Source organism: Triticum aestivum, chromosome 3A, assembly GCF_018294505.1.
Source record: "Triticum aestivum cultivar Chinese Spring chromosome 3A, IWGSC CS RefSeq v2.1, whole genome shotgun sequence".
Taxonomy (NCBI): domain Eukaryota; kingdom Viridiplantae; phylum Streptophyta; class Magnoliopsida; order Poales; family Poaceae; genus Triticum; species Triticum aestivum.
In genome coordinates, this window is record NC_057800.1 from 53312213 (window position 1) to 53326000 (window position 13788).

A 13788-nucleotide genomic window follows, 5' to 3' on the forward strand; every position below is an offset into this window, starting at 1 on the left:
GATGACTCTGAGGACGTTGCCATCCATGTCCATGAGCCGCATGTCGCGGCCTCCGCCGGGCTCTTCTTCTGGAAAGCATCCTGAGTCGACGAGGAGCGGGCCATGGTGGAGCCGGTGCGCGGCGGCGAAGACCGCGCCAGCCCTTTGACGCACACCGGAACCGGCAGACGGACTTCACCAGCGTCCTGGAGAGGATGTCCAAGATGGCATGGTAGGGCAACGTGACACTTGCGGCCATGGCGCCGTCGTCCGTGTTTGCTGCGCCGCCGGCCATGATGCAGTAGTACGTTGCGATCCCTCTGCTTGATGTATATATTGATTGGTTTATTATGCCATCCACGGAACAGATGGGATGCAATCTGTGCATGGACTCTGTTGTTTTTTCTTTTTTCTTTTTTGCAATTGGTGTATCGACCCTGTTTATTGATTGTCCATCAAGTAAACCTACCTGGAGAATTAATCTCCTGGTTCGTTAAACACAAACCATCCCAAGAAGGCAATAACGTGAAGATCCATTCACCTACTCCCTCCGGTCCTTTTTACTCCGCATATAAGAATTTTCTGAAGTCAAACTTCACAAAGTTTGACCATATTTATATTAAAATATCAATATCTACAATGCTAAAGTTATACAATATGAAAATTGAAGTCACGGCGCATCTAATGATAATGATTTCACATTGTGAATATTCGTATTTTTTTCTATAAAGTTGATCAAACTTTACAAGGTTTGACTTCAAACAATTTTATATGCGAACTAAAAAGGACCAGATGGAGTATTTATTATACCACCAAACCGGTGAAAAACGACAAATTTAACTTTTTTGAAAAGTTTAGCACAAAAAACAAATTCATTTCATAAAAAAATCACAAAATGGCCCATCCGCATAATGCCCGGGCCAGGGGCGCCATGGGACGGCGCTGACCCGCTACGTGGGATTGAATTGGGCCCAGCTGATGGCAGATAATGCCCGGGCACCATGGTGGAACCGGTGCGCGGCGGCGAAGACAGGGCTGGAAATGAGGATGTGCCAGCCCTTGACGCGCATCGGAACTGGAAGACGGACTCGATCGCGTCCTGTACAGGATGTTGAAAATGACGTGGTACGTCAAGAGACAGCTCTGGCCATGTCGCCGTCATCCGTCTTTGCTCGCCGCCGGCTGTGTATGATGTAGTAGTACGTCGGAATGCCTCTGCTTGACGTAGTATCTATTGATCTGTTTATGTGATCCACGGAACGGATAGGATGCAGTGGAGTCTATTGATCTATTGATCTATTGATCTGCTTGATGTAGTATATGCATGGAGTCTGGCTGATTTCTTTTCGAGCACAGCACGTAGATCTATCTGTAGAATCTCCTGGTTCGTTAAAAACCAACGGATCCATGCGTTAGCTGAGTGCTACTGTTGTTAGTGATTGATCATCGTGGCGGAGCTTTTTTCTTTTCATTTCTTTTTTTATTTTTTGGCTGTGTGTATTCTTGGTGTTTTTGGACATCTTGTTGGTACAAAGGCCGGATGTAATTGGTATATTTCCTTTATAAAAAAAATTATGTTCTTGACGGGCCAAGATGCTTAATAACCCCTACATAATTAGCCGGACGGTCCTATTTAAATACCACCAACCCCCCACGTGATCTAGGGTTTTTATTTTGTGACAGAAAACACAGGAAGCAGCCAACACGAGAGAAACCTCATGGATGCCGACGATCATGAGCACAAAAGGCAATCGGCGGAGCAGTATTGGAATCCTAATGAGTAATGAACACCACTACTATGATTCACACGCCCACCGCGCTCATGATTATTTCGCCAACAGGGAGTGGCCGTCCCAGGAAAATAAAAGTAAGCACGCAGCCTCCTAATGGCATACTATTAATTTTCTTTTTCTCAAATACGCATAGCATGCGTATCATTTTATATAAGGGGAAAAAGGCAAAGAAAGCCCTTCACAGGTATAGTTACAGCTTACATCTTTCATGTTACACCATAACCATACTCCACTCCACGCCACCCTAGTGAGTTGTTCCATACAACCGACTACTCACACAAGCTCCACCTACTTAACCTACCGAAGAAACCGTGCACACTACCCTTCATGAGCCCTGCATTCCACCAAGCTCTTCCTTCCTGCTCCACATGTTGCATAACCATGGCAACGCTCGGAGTGACACCATCGAAGACCACAACATTTCGGTGCTTCCACAATTGCCAAAGACCAAGCAGGATTATAGCCCTGGACGTCCTGATGCCAAGGCCTTGCTTGTCTCTACCTTGGCACCATGTGGAGGGCACGTCCGTGCCACACAGAACCCATGTCGGCTCCTCTAGTGCATGGCATATGTGCGTCCAAGCCTCTCTCGAGAAACACATGTTAGCAGTATATGGTTTATTGTTTCTTCCTCTTGGTTGCAGAATGGGCAAGAATCCTGGTGCAGTAGCCCCCTCCTTGCTAACATGTCAAACGTCCAACACCTATTGCAGAGGGCCAACCATGAGAACATCCGACACTGCAAAGGTGCCCTAGATTTCCACGAGAAGTCTGCCGTGGGAACGACCTCACGACCTGCAAACTTGGACGCGTACGCTGATCGTACTGAGAATACGCCACCCCTCTCCCAGGACCATGTAGCCACATCCGGGATGTCATCTTGTAGCTCAATGCAGCTGATCCTAGTTCACAGCCGAAGATACTTTCTTATAGTGTCGATCTGCAGGTCTGGCCCGATATCTCTTGCCCATGCGTTACCCTCGATGGCGTCGGCCACCGTCCGAGCACGTCTCAGCCTAGGCGGCATACCAGCATAGACTGCCGGGGCCAGCTCCTGGATGCGGTATCCATCTAACCACCGATCCTCCCAAAAGAGTGTGTTGCGTCGTTGCCTAGTTGCATCTGAGTTGCTACCCTGAACAGTTGTGTGGATTCCTTTGGCACCGAGATCCTGAACTCTTGCCAACACCTGTCTTCTTCGGCTCGTTTCAACCATGGCCACCGCGCCTGCATGGCGATGTTCATCCACCTCAGGTCTGGGACTCCGAGACCACCAGCCCATTTGGGCGCACACACCGCCGTCCACGCTACTGAGAAGTTACCACCCCTTGCCTCCTTCTTCCCGCACCAAAGAAAACCACGTATGATCTTGTTGATGGCGTTTATAGTTTTCGCCGACAATTCCATGGCCATCATTGCGTGTATAGGCATTGCGCTGAGGACCGAAAGCATGAGGAGAAGGCGTCCGCTTTTCGGTAATGCTGAGGCCCGCCAAGCCGGTAGACTTGCTCCGAGCCGATCCACCAGATACTGCAGCTGTGAGGCCGACTGTTTCCGTAGTGATAGTGGCAAACCAAGGTACTTGCATGGAAAACCTCCCACTAAGCAGCCAAGAATCTGCCCTACCTCCTGTATCTGCTGTTGCGAGCAGCGAATGGGGACGGCAGTGCTCTACCTCTTGTTCGTTTGCAAACCCGAAGCCATCCCGAAAGTCTGGAGTATTGTTCGGCATCCCACTACGTCTGCGACATGTGGTTTCAGGAAGATAATCACATCATCCGCGAAGATGGACATCTTCTGCTCCAACCCACGCGCGGCCAAGAGCGTGAGGATTCCATCCGTCCCAGCCTTCTCAAAGAGCTTCTGTAGCGGTTCCATGATGAGGATGAATAGCATTAGTGACAACGGCCCCCCTTGCCCAAGCCCACGACAACTAAGAATTGGCTTGCCCGGTACTCCATTGACCAGGATCCGGGTGGACAAAGTTGCTAGCAGACCACTAACCCAGGAGATCCAATGCCGGCCAAACCCCATGTGCTCCAAAACCTCAAGTAGAAACGGCCACTGTACTGAGTCAAAAGCTTTAGAGATATCCAACTTGAGCATTGCCGTGGGCTCTTTTAATGCGTGCAATATCCCGGCCATACACTGCACTAGCATGAAATTATCATGTAGTGATCACCCTTGACGAACGCATCTGATGCTTGCCCACCAGGAACGGCAGTTCCTCGGCTAGTCAAACTGCCATTGCCTTATCGAAAATCTTCACAACACCGTGCATGAGACTGACTGGGTGAAAATCCTGCAACTCCTCAGCACCATCCACCTTTGGCAACAAAGCGACTATGGATTTGTTAATGCACCCGATGCCACGTATATCCCCACGGTAGAATGCCTCCAGTGCCCTCATGAAATCCACTTTTATGATCTGCCAACAACTCGCATAGAAGCGACCAGTAAACCCATCGGGTCCGGGTGTCTTGTCCAAGGGCATGGATTTGATGACTCTCTCAACCTCCTCCTCTGTGAAGGGCCTCTCCAGGAGTGACAACTCACGACGCGGCAAACTTAGGGCTTGGAGGTTAACTGCAAATTCCCGCTCCGATGCAACCCCAAAAACGCCCTCGTAGTACTCATCCACCGCAGCCGCAATGGACTCACGGTCGGTCAGGAACTGCCCATCCTTCTTGATAGTAAGACAGAGGCGTACTATTAATTTTCACCACATTCCCTTAATACTTACAACAATGTATAGCTAACTCCACGTGCTTTGATCCGTGTAGCGCCCATCCCTCCTATGTGTTTTACCGACAATCGTCCTGACTGTTTCGGCGGCCCAAGAGATACTTTGCAGATCTTTTTTTATCAAAATTGCAGCAATAGCAGGAGGTTTATAGTGGCCGTTGGATGTGTTTGGCATGGTCACTGCACACGATGTCGCGGACGGCCGCAGGCATAATATTATCTATACTCGTACAAGAAATAATTGTCAAACCATCACGGAGGAGGTAATTATTTGTGGATGGACCGGTGTAGCTTGTTATCGTATTTTCTATTCATTGTGGATGGACCCATGCTAAGCTTAGCTTATTATATCTGTTGCGTGCAGCATCCCTATCTTACACTCACCGGCCCTACCCGTGCCATACGGACTTGTTACAATCCCGGGAGCATCGAGATCATGCTCAAAGTTACGGGCGCTACTGAAAGTCAAGACAGAGACCTAATTAAGCTTTCTAACCTAACTTTTAAAAGAAAGAATGTATTGTTCTTTTCATAAAGATTACACTAGCAGGCGTAGCACACTCCAGTGTAGATTCCACCACATGAACAACTTTCTAGAGGCGACAATCAGTGTGCAACTCATTGGTGGGTCATCATTGCCACCTGATGGTTTTCGAGATGTGATCACAGCTAGTACTGCCAGCATATATGACGAGGAAGTTGTGTTGCATGCTTTCTGAGATGGTGAATTGCATGTTGTTGATGATGACACAATTACTCTTTCACGACGTGTTGTCTCTGTCAAATTGGATGGTGAAGAAGAACCGCTACGTCTTGAGCACTGTGTTGGATTTCCTTGAAGAGGAAAGGATGGTGCAGCAAAGTGGCGTAAGTATTTTCCTCAGTTTTTGAGAACCAAGGTATCAATCCAGTAGGAGGCTACGCGCGATTCCCTCGCACCTGCACAAAACAAATAACTCCTCGCAACCAACGCGATAAGGGGTTCTCAATCCCTTCACGGTCACTTACAAGAATGAGATCTGATAGATATGATAGGATAATATTTTTGGTTTTTTGTGATAAAGATGCAAAGTAAAATAAAAGCAAAGTAAAAAAGCAAAGGCAATAATAAAGTGATGGAAGATTAATATGATGAAGATAGACCCGGGGGCCATAGGTTTCACTACTGGCTTCTCTCAAGAGCATAATTTTTTTACGGTGGGTGAATGAATTACTGTTGAGCAATTGACAGAATTGAGCATAGTTTTCAGAATATCTAGGTATGATCATGTATATAGGCATCACGTCCGAGACAAGTAGACCGACTCCTGCCTGCATCTACTACTATTACTCCTTAAGCAAGATGAGATGATGTAGAGAGATAAATTCATGCAATATGATAAAAACCCCATCTTGTTATCCTCGATGGTAACAATACAATACGTGTCTTGCTGCCCCTACTGTCACTGGGAAAGGACACCGCAAGATTGAACCCAAAGCTAAGCACTTCTCCCATTGCAAGAAAAACCAATCTAGTAGGCCAAACCAAACTGATAATTCGAAGAGACTTGCAAAGATAACCAATCATACATAAAAGAATTCAGAGAAGATTCAAATATTGTTTATAGATAATCTTGATCATAAACCCATAATTCATCGATCTCAACAAACACACCGCAAAAAGAAAATTACATCGAATAGATCTCCACGAGAGAGGGGGAGAACATTGTATTGAGATTCAAAAAGAGAGAAGAGGCCATCTAGCTACTAACTATAGACCCGAAGGTCTGAGGTAAACTACTCACACTTCATCGGAAGGGCTATGGTGATGATGTAGAAACCCTCCGTGATGGATGCCCCCTCCGGCGGAGCTCCGGAACAGGCCCCAAGATGGGATCTCGTGGGTACAGAAGGTTACGTCAGTGGAATTAGGTTTTTGGCTCTGTATCTGATCGTTTGGGGGTACGTAGGTATATATAGGAGGAAGAAGTATGTCGGTGGAGCAACAGGGGGCCCACGAGGGTGGAGGGCGCACCCTCCTACCTCGTGCCCTCCTCGAAGCTTCCTTGACTTAGAGTCCAAGTCTCCTGGATCACGTTCGGTGAGAAAATCACGTTACCGAAGGTTTCATTCCGTTTGGACTCCATTTGATATTCCTTTTCTGCAAAACTCTGAAATAGGCAAAAAAACAGTAATTCTGGGCTGGGCCTCCGGTTAATAGGTTAGTCCCAAAAATAATATAAAAGTGGATAATAAAGCCCAATATTGTCTAAAACAGTAGATAATATAGCATGGAGCAATCAAAAATTATAGATACGTTGGAGACGTATCAGGCATCCCCAAGCTTAATTCCTGCTCGTCCTCGAGTAGGTAAATGATAAAAAACAGAATTTTTTATGCGGAGTGTTGCTTGGCATAATTTCAATGTAATTCTTCTTAATTGTGGTATGAATATTCAGATCTGAAAGATTCAGGATAAAATTTCATATTGGCATAAAAATAATAATATTTCAAGCATACTAGCTAAGCAATTATGTCTTCTTAAAATAACATGGCCAAAGAAAGTTCATCCCTACAAAATCATATAGTTTAGTCATGCTCCATTTTCGTCACACAAAAATGTTCTCATCATGCACAACTCCGATGACAAGCCAAGCAATTGTTTCATACTTTAGTAATCTCAAACTTTATAAACCTTCACGCAATACATGAGCGTGAGCCATGGATATAGCACTATGGATGGAATAGAATATGATGATGGGGTTTATGTGGAGAAGACAAAAAAGGAGAAAGTCTCACATCAACGAGGCTAATCAATGAGCTATGGAGATGCCCATCGATTGATGTTAATGCAAGGAGTAGGGATTGTCATGCAACGGATGCAACTAGAGCTATAAATGTATGAAAGCTCAACAAAAGAAACTAAGTGGGTGTGCATCCAACTTGCTTGCTCACGAAGACCTAGGGCACTTGAGGAGGCCCATTGTTGGAATATACAAGCCAAGTTCTATAATGAAAAATTCTCACTAGTATATGTAAGTGATAAAACAAGAGACTCTCTATCATGAAGATTATGGTGCTACTTTGAAGCACAAGTCTAGAAAAAAGGATAGTAGCATTGCCCCTTTTTATTTCTTTTTTTGGGCCTTCTTTTTTTTATTTTGCCATTTTTTCTTGGGACAATGCTCTATTAAATGATGATCATCACACTTCTATTTATTTACAACTCAATGATTACAACTCGATACTAGAACAAAGTATGACTCTATATGAATGCCTCTGGCGGTGTACCGGGATATGCAATGAATCAAGAGTGACATGTATGAAAGAATTATGAACGGTGGCTTTGCCACAAATATTATGTCAACTACATGATCATGCTAAGAAATATGACAATGATGAATGTGTCATGATAAACGGAATGGTGGAAAGTTGCATGGCAATATATCTCGGAATGACTATGGAAATGCCATAATAGGTAGGTATGGTGGCTATTTTGAGAAAGATATAAGGAGGTTTATGTGTGAAAGAGCGTATCATATCACGGGGTTTGGATGCACCGACGAAGTTTGCACCAACTCCCAATGTGAGAAAGGGCAATGCACGGTACCGAAGAGGCTAGCAATAATGGAAGGGTGAGAGTGTGTATAATCCATGGACTCAACGTTAGTCATAAAGAACTCACATACTTATTGCAAAAATCTACAAGCCATCAAAAACCAAGAACTACGTGCATGCTCCTAGGGGGATAGATTTGGTAGGAAAAGACCATCGCTCGTCCCCGATCGCCACTCATAAGGAGGACAATCAAAGAACACCTCATGTTTCAAATTTGTTACATAACGTTTACCATACGTGCATGCTACGAGACTTGCAAACTTCAACACAAGCATTTCTTAAATTCACAACTACTCAGCTAGCATGACTTTTATATTATCACCTCCATATCTCAAAACAATCATCAAGCATCAAACTTTTTTTAGTATCCAACACACTCATAAGAAAGCTTTTACTATTTTTGTATACCTAGCATATTAAGATTATTTAAGCAAATTACCATGCTATTTAAGACTCTCAAAATAATCTAAGTGAAGCATGATAGATCAATAGTTTCTTTAAAACAAATCCACCACCGTGCTCTAAAAGATATAAGTGAAGTACTAGAGCAAAACTATATAACTCAAAAGATATAAGCGAAGCACATAGAGTATTCTATCAAATTCCAAATCATGCATGGCTCTCTCAAAAGGTGTGTACAGCAAGGATGATTGTGGTAAACTAAAAAGCAAAGACTCAAATCATACAAGACGCTCCGAGCAAAACACATATCATGTGATGAATAAAAATATAGCTCCAAATAAAGTTACCGATGGAAGTAGACGAAAGAGGGGATGCCTTCCGGGGCATCCCCAAGATTTGGCTTTTTGGTTTCCTTAGATTATATTGGGGGTGCCATGGGAATCCCAAAGCTTAGGCTCTTGCCACTCCTTGTTCCATAATCCATCAAAAGATTTCACCCACAACTTGAAAACTTCACAACACAAAACTCAACAGAAATCTCGTGAGCTCCGTTAGTGAAAGAAAACAAAAGACCACTTCAAGGTACTGTAATGAACTCATTCTTTGTTTATATTGGTGTTAAACCTACTGTATTCCAACTTCTCTATGGTTTATAAACTATTTTACTAGCCATAGATTCATCAAAATAGGTAAACAACACACGAAAAACAGAATCTGTCAAAAACATAACAGTCTGTAGTAATCTGTAACTAACGCGAACTTCTGGAACTCCAAAAATTCAGCCAAGATACGACAGCCTAGGCAATTTGTTTATTGATCAGCAGCAATTGGAATCACTATTTTATCACGTTCTGGTGATTTTTAAAAATTGTTTTCGTGAACAGAAAGTTCCTGGAAATTACAGCAAGATCAAATAACTATCATCCAAGAAGATCCTATAGGTTTAACTTGGCACAAGCACTAATTAAAACATAAAAACACATCTAGCCAGAGGCTAGATCAAAGATTTATTCTTAAACAGAAGCAAAAAGCAAAAAACTAAAAATAAAATTGGGTTGTCTCCCAACAAGCGCTATCGTTTAACGCCCCTAGCTAGGCATAAAAGCAAGGATGGATCTAGGTATTGCCATAGTAGTGGTAAGGCAAGTCATGAAAACTTTTCTCATATTCTCTACGTTCAGCGGCAAGTTTTCTTTGAGGCAAGCAAAAATAATCAAAAGGGCTAAATGTAATGGGACAAAAGTCCCCAAGATCAATCTCGGGAGGTATGGGTTCCTCCCTAGGCCCTTTGTATTGCACAACCAATTCATCATTAAGAGCATTCTTTTGGCAAAAAGCCACAAGCCTTCGTTCAAGAGGAAAACCTAGTCCATTATTCTGAATAGCAAAATCATCATTAAGCTCGGAAATTCTATCAACTAGAACATCAGCGGGAACCTTTTTCCTAAGATTTTCATTATAAGCAATACGATCCAAAGATTGTAAACGCATCATGTCTTCTAGATTAAAAAGGATGGCTTCAATGGGAGGATGACTAGCATCCACCCTATAATGCGCAAAGATTTCTTTGGCCTCTTTTATTATGAATCTAAACTCATGAGCCAAAAAGATAGTGGCGGCACGCTTAACATAAGAATGCTCAATATTAGAGAATTCTAGGAAAATTCTCTGTATGCAAGGATGCATGTGCAAAAAAATGCCTTTCTAGTTCAACTATCAGCATGGCAATAGCGTCCACAAGACTACTTGTTCTATAAAGAATAGAACCGCCCATAGAAGGCAAAGCACCGGCACAAGTAAAGAAATCTTGAATAACTCCTTTCCCAATAATATTACCACTACCAATTCAAAATATTTTTGTATGCAAGGTAGGGGTTCCTTAGCAGGAGCGTCAGAATTTTCTAAGATATTATTATTGCCCATATCGGCAATAATTTCCCCAAATTCAGACATAATGACAAGCAAGCGAGAAAGAGGCAAACGGAAAAGAGAGGGCGGATAAAACGGCAAGGGTGAAGTGGGGGAGAGGAAAACGAGAGGCAAATGGCAAATAATGTAATGCGGGAGATAAGGGATTGTGATGGGTACTTGGTATGTTGACTTTTGCGTAGACTCCCCGGCAACGGCGCCAGAAATTCTTCTTGCTACCTCTTAAGCACTGCGTTGGATTTCCTTGAAGAGGAAAGGATGATGCAGCAAAGTGGCGTAAGTATTTCCCTCAGTTTTTGAGAACCAAGGTATCAATCCAGTAGGAGGCTACGCGCGATTCCCTCGCACCTGCACAAAACAAATAACTCCTCGCAACCAACGCGATAAGGGGTTCTCAATCCCTTCACGGTCACTTACGAGAGTGAGATCTGATAGATATGATAGGATAATATTTTTGGTTTTTTTGTGATAAAGATGCAAAGTAAAATAAAAGCAAAGTAAAAAAGCAAAGGCAATAATAAAGTGATGGAAGATTAATATGATGAAGATAGACCCGGGGGCCATAGGTTTCACTAGTGGCTTCTCTCAAGAGCATATTTTTTTACGGTGGGTGAACAAATTACTGTTGAGCAATTGACAGAATTGAGCATAATTTTGAGAATATCTAGGTATGATCATGTATATAGGCATCACGTCCGAGACAAGTAGACCGACTCCTGCCTGCATCTACTACTATTACTCCACTCATTGACCGCTATCCAGCATGCATCTAGAGTATTAAGTTCAAGAAAACAGAGTAACACCTTAAGCAAGATGAGATGATGTAGAGAGATAAATTCATGCAATATGATAAAAACCCCATCTTGTTATCCTCGATGGCAACAATACAATACATGCCTTGCTGCCCCTATTGTCACTGGGAAAGGACACCGCAAGATTGAACCCAAAGCTAAGCACTTCTCCTATTGCAAGAAAAACCAATCTAGTAGGCCAAAAAAAACTGATAATTCGAAGAGACTTGCAAAGATAACCAATCATACATAAAAGAATTCAGAGAAGATTCAAATATTGTTCATAGATAATCTTGATCATAAACCCACAATTCATCGGTCTCAACAAACACACCAGGAAAAGAAAATTACATCAAATAGATCTTCACGAGAGAGGGGGAGAACATTGTATTGAGATCCAAAAAGAGAGAAGAGGCCATCTAGCTACTAACTATGGACCCGAAGGTCTAAGGTAAACTACTCACACTTCATCGGAAGGGCTATGGTGATGATGTAGAAGCCCTCCGTGATGGATGCCCCCTCCGGCGGAGCTCCGAAACAGGCCCCAAGATGGGATCTCGTGGGTACAGAAGGTTGCGGCGGTGGAATTAGGTTTTTGGCTCCGTATCTGATCGTTTGGGGGTGCGTAGGTATATATAGGAGGAAGAAGTATGTCGGTGGAGCAACAGGGGGCCCACGAGGGTGGAGGGTGCGCCCTAGGGGGGCGCCCCACTACCTCGTGCCCTCCTCGAAGCTTCCTTGACTTAGGGTCCATGTCTCCTGGATCACGGTCGGTGAGAAAATCACATTCCTGAAGGTTTCATTCCGTTTGGACTCCGTTTGATATTCCTTTTCTGCAAAACTCTGAAATAGGCAAAAAAACAGCAATTCTGGGCTGGGCCTCCGGTTAATAGGTTAGTCCCAAAAATAATATAAAGTGGATAATAAAGCTCAATATTATCCAAAACAGTAGATAATATAGCATGGAGCAATCGAAAATTATAGATACGTTGGAGACGTATCAAGAACTCAAGGTCTCTATGGTGTTACAAAGTGAAGAGGGTGATCAAGTTGCGACAAGAGATGACATAGTTTTCAAGCCAAAGTATGTCGGTAGAAGTTTAGGCATTCTTAATGCTGTGCATGTAAGATGCAAATCATGATTGCTTGGTCTGGATTCTCGTATTAACTTAACTAATCTAGCAGCGCTGGTCTTTTGTTCAATGACATCATTTGCTATAGATATTCCAAAAGCTAGTGTGTTTGTTATATTGCTCATCACAAGGTTGAGAGTTGATCATCCGGTCAAAGGATTCTTTAATGTGGTATTTAGTAGTAACTAAAGGATTGTTTAATGTGCTATTTAGTACAATAACTATTGAAATATGTTTTATATTGTTGGCGATATGGACTGTGTTCCATTTCATTTTAGGACAAAAAATCCAAATTGTCATGCTCAGGTACGTTTTGAGCCCGAGGAGAATGAAGTGTCGATGGGTCACTAGCCTTTTCTCCATTTTAGCATCCTTAAACAGTATTATGCTCTTCGTATTAATTTTATGCAGCAATACAAAATAGTACAGAATTCAAGCACCTTGCAGTATAGTTACGATGTGGTAATTGTGAGGAGAACTGGAGAAGTACCATGAAAGACCTAAGATGTCTCGTCTTAGGTTATACATGGGCACCATTGCCTTTCTAAATCCGGGCTAGTTGCCTAGTTCCAGTAGCCTAACGAATTTTGATTGCTAGTGTGCATAAAAACAATGAATTAGTTTACAACACTCATGTGAATTTCTAGAATATATTTGTTCAGTATCACTTAGATGATTTGTTTGTTTTGTTACTTTTTGGACAACCCTGTTTGTTTGCAATTTGTACTTCCTTTTGCGACTTAGATTTGTAGTAAACCTCGCACGCAAGTGGGGTTGGGCTGTGGTTTTTGAGCTATCTAATTCTTATACAGTTTAATTTTTTGGTTGGTCTGTTGCACCAAACACACTCGAGCAATGAAATATATGGAAAACCTAGAAAACCACTTGCTCAGCCGTGAGCCACTTCAACACCTTGCGGCCCATCCGCAGTGCGTTCGCATTCGTGCGGCGGCGGCGTTCATCTTCGCCAAGGGCAATAACACGCGCATGATGGTGCAGTAAAGCTGGTCCTTGCCTTAGAGTTGGAGGGCGGGGGACTACCTCGGTCTAGCAAGATTCATGACTAGAGCTCTTGGATCCTGCCCGGGCTGCCGACCTAGCGCCGGGAGTTGCCCACACCTCTGACTCGGGGAGCCGCCACAGTCTTGGAGGTGCCGGGACCAACACTTATTGTCGATCGGCGGAATGGGGGCCCAAAGGTGATAACTCGGAGCTCCAAGAGCCTTGTCTTTTCCAAACCACGACGGTCTGGAGCAGAGCTGTAAGGGTTCTAACGGGCCACCCAAGAGGGCATGGAGCTCGACGACCCGCCTATATCCATCTGCCATCGGCGGACGGCAATGCGGATCGCGAGGTCCTTGTCCAGATCGGAACCGGAGGAGCTGCTAAAGCTGGACATGGTGGCAACGGTCAGCAGAG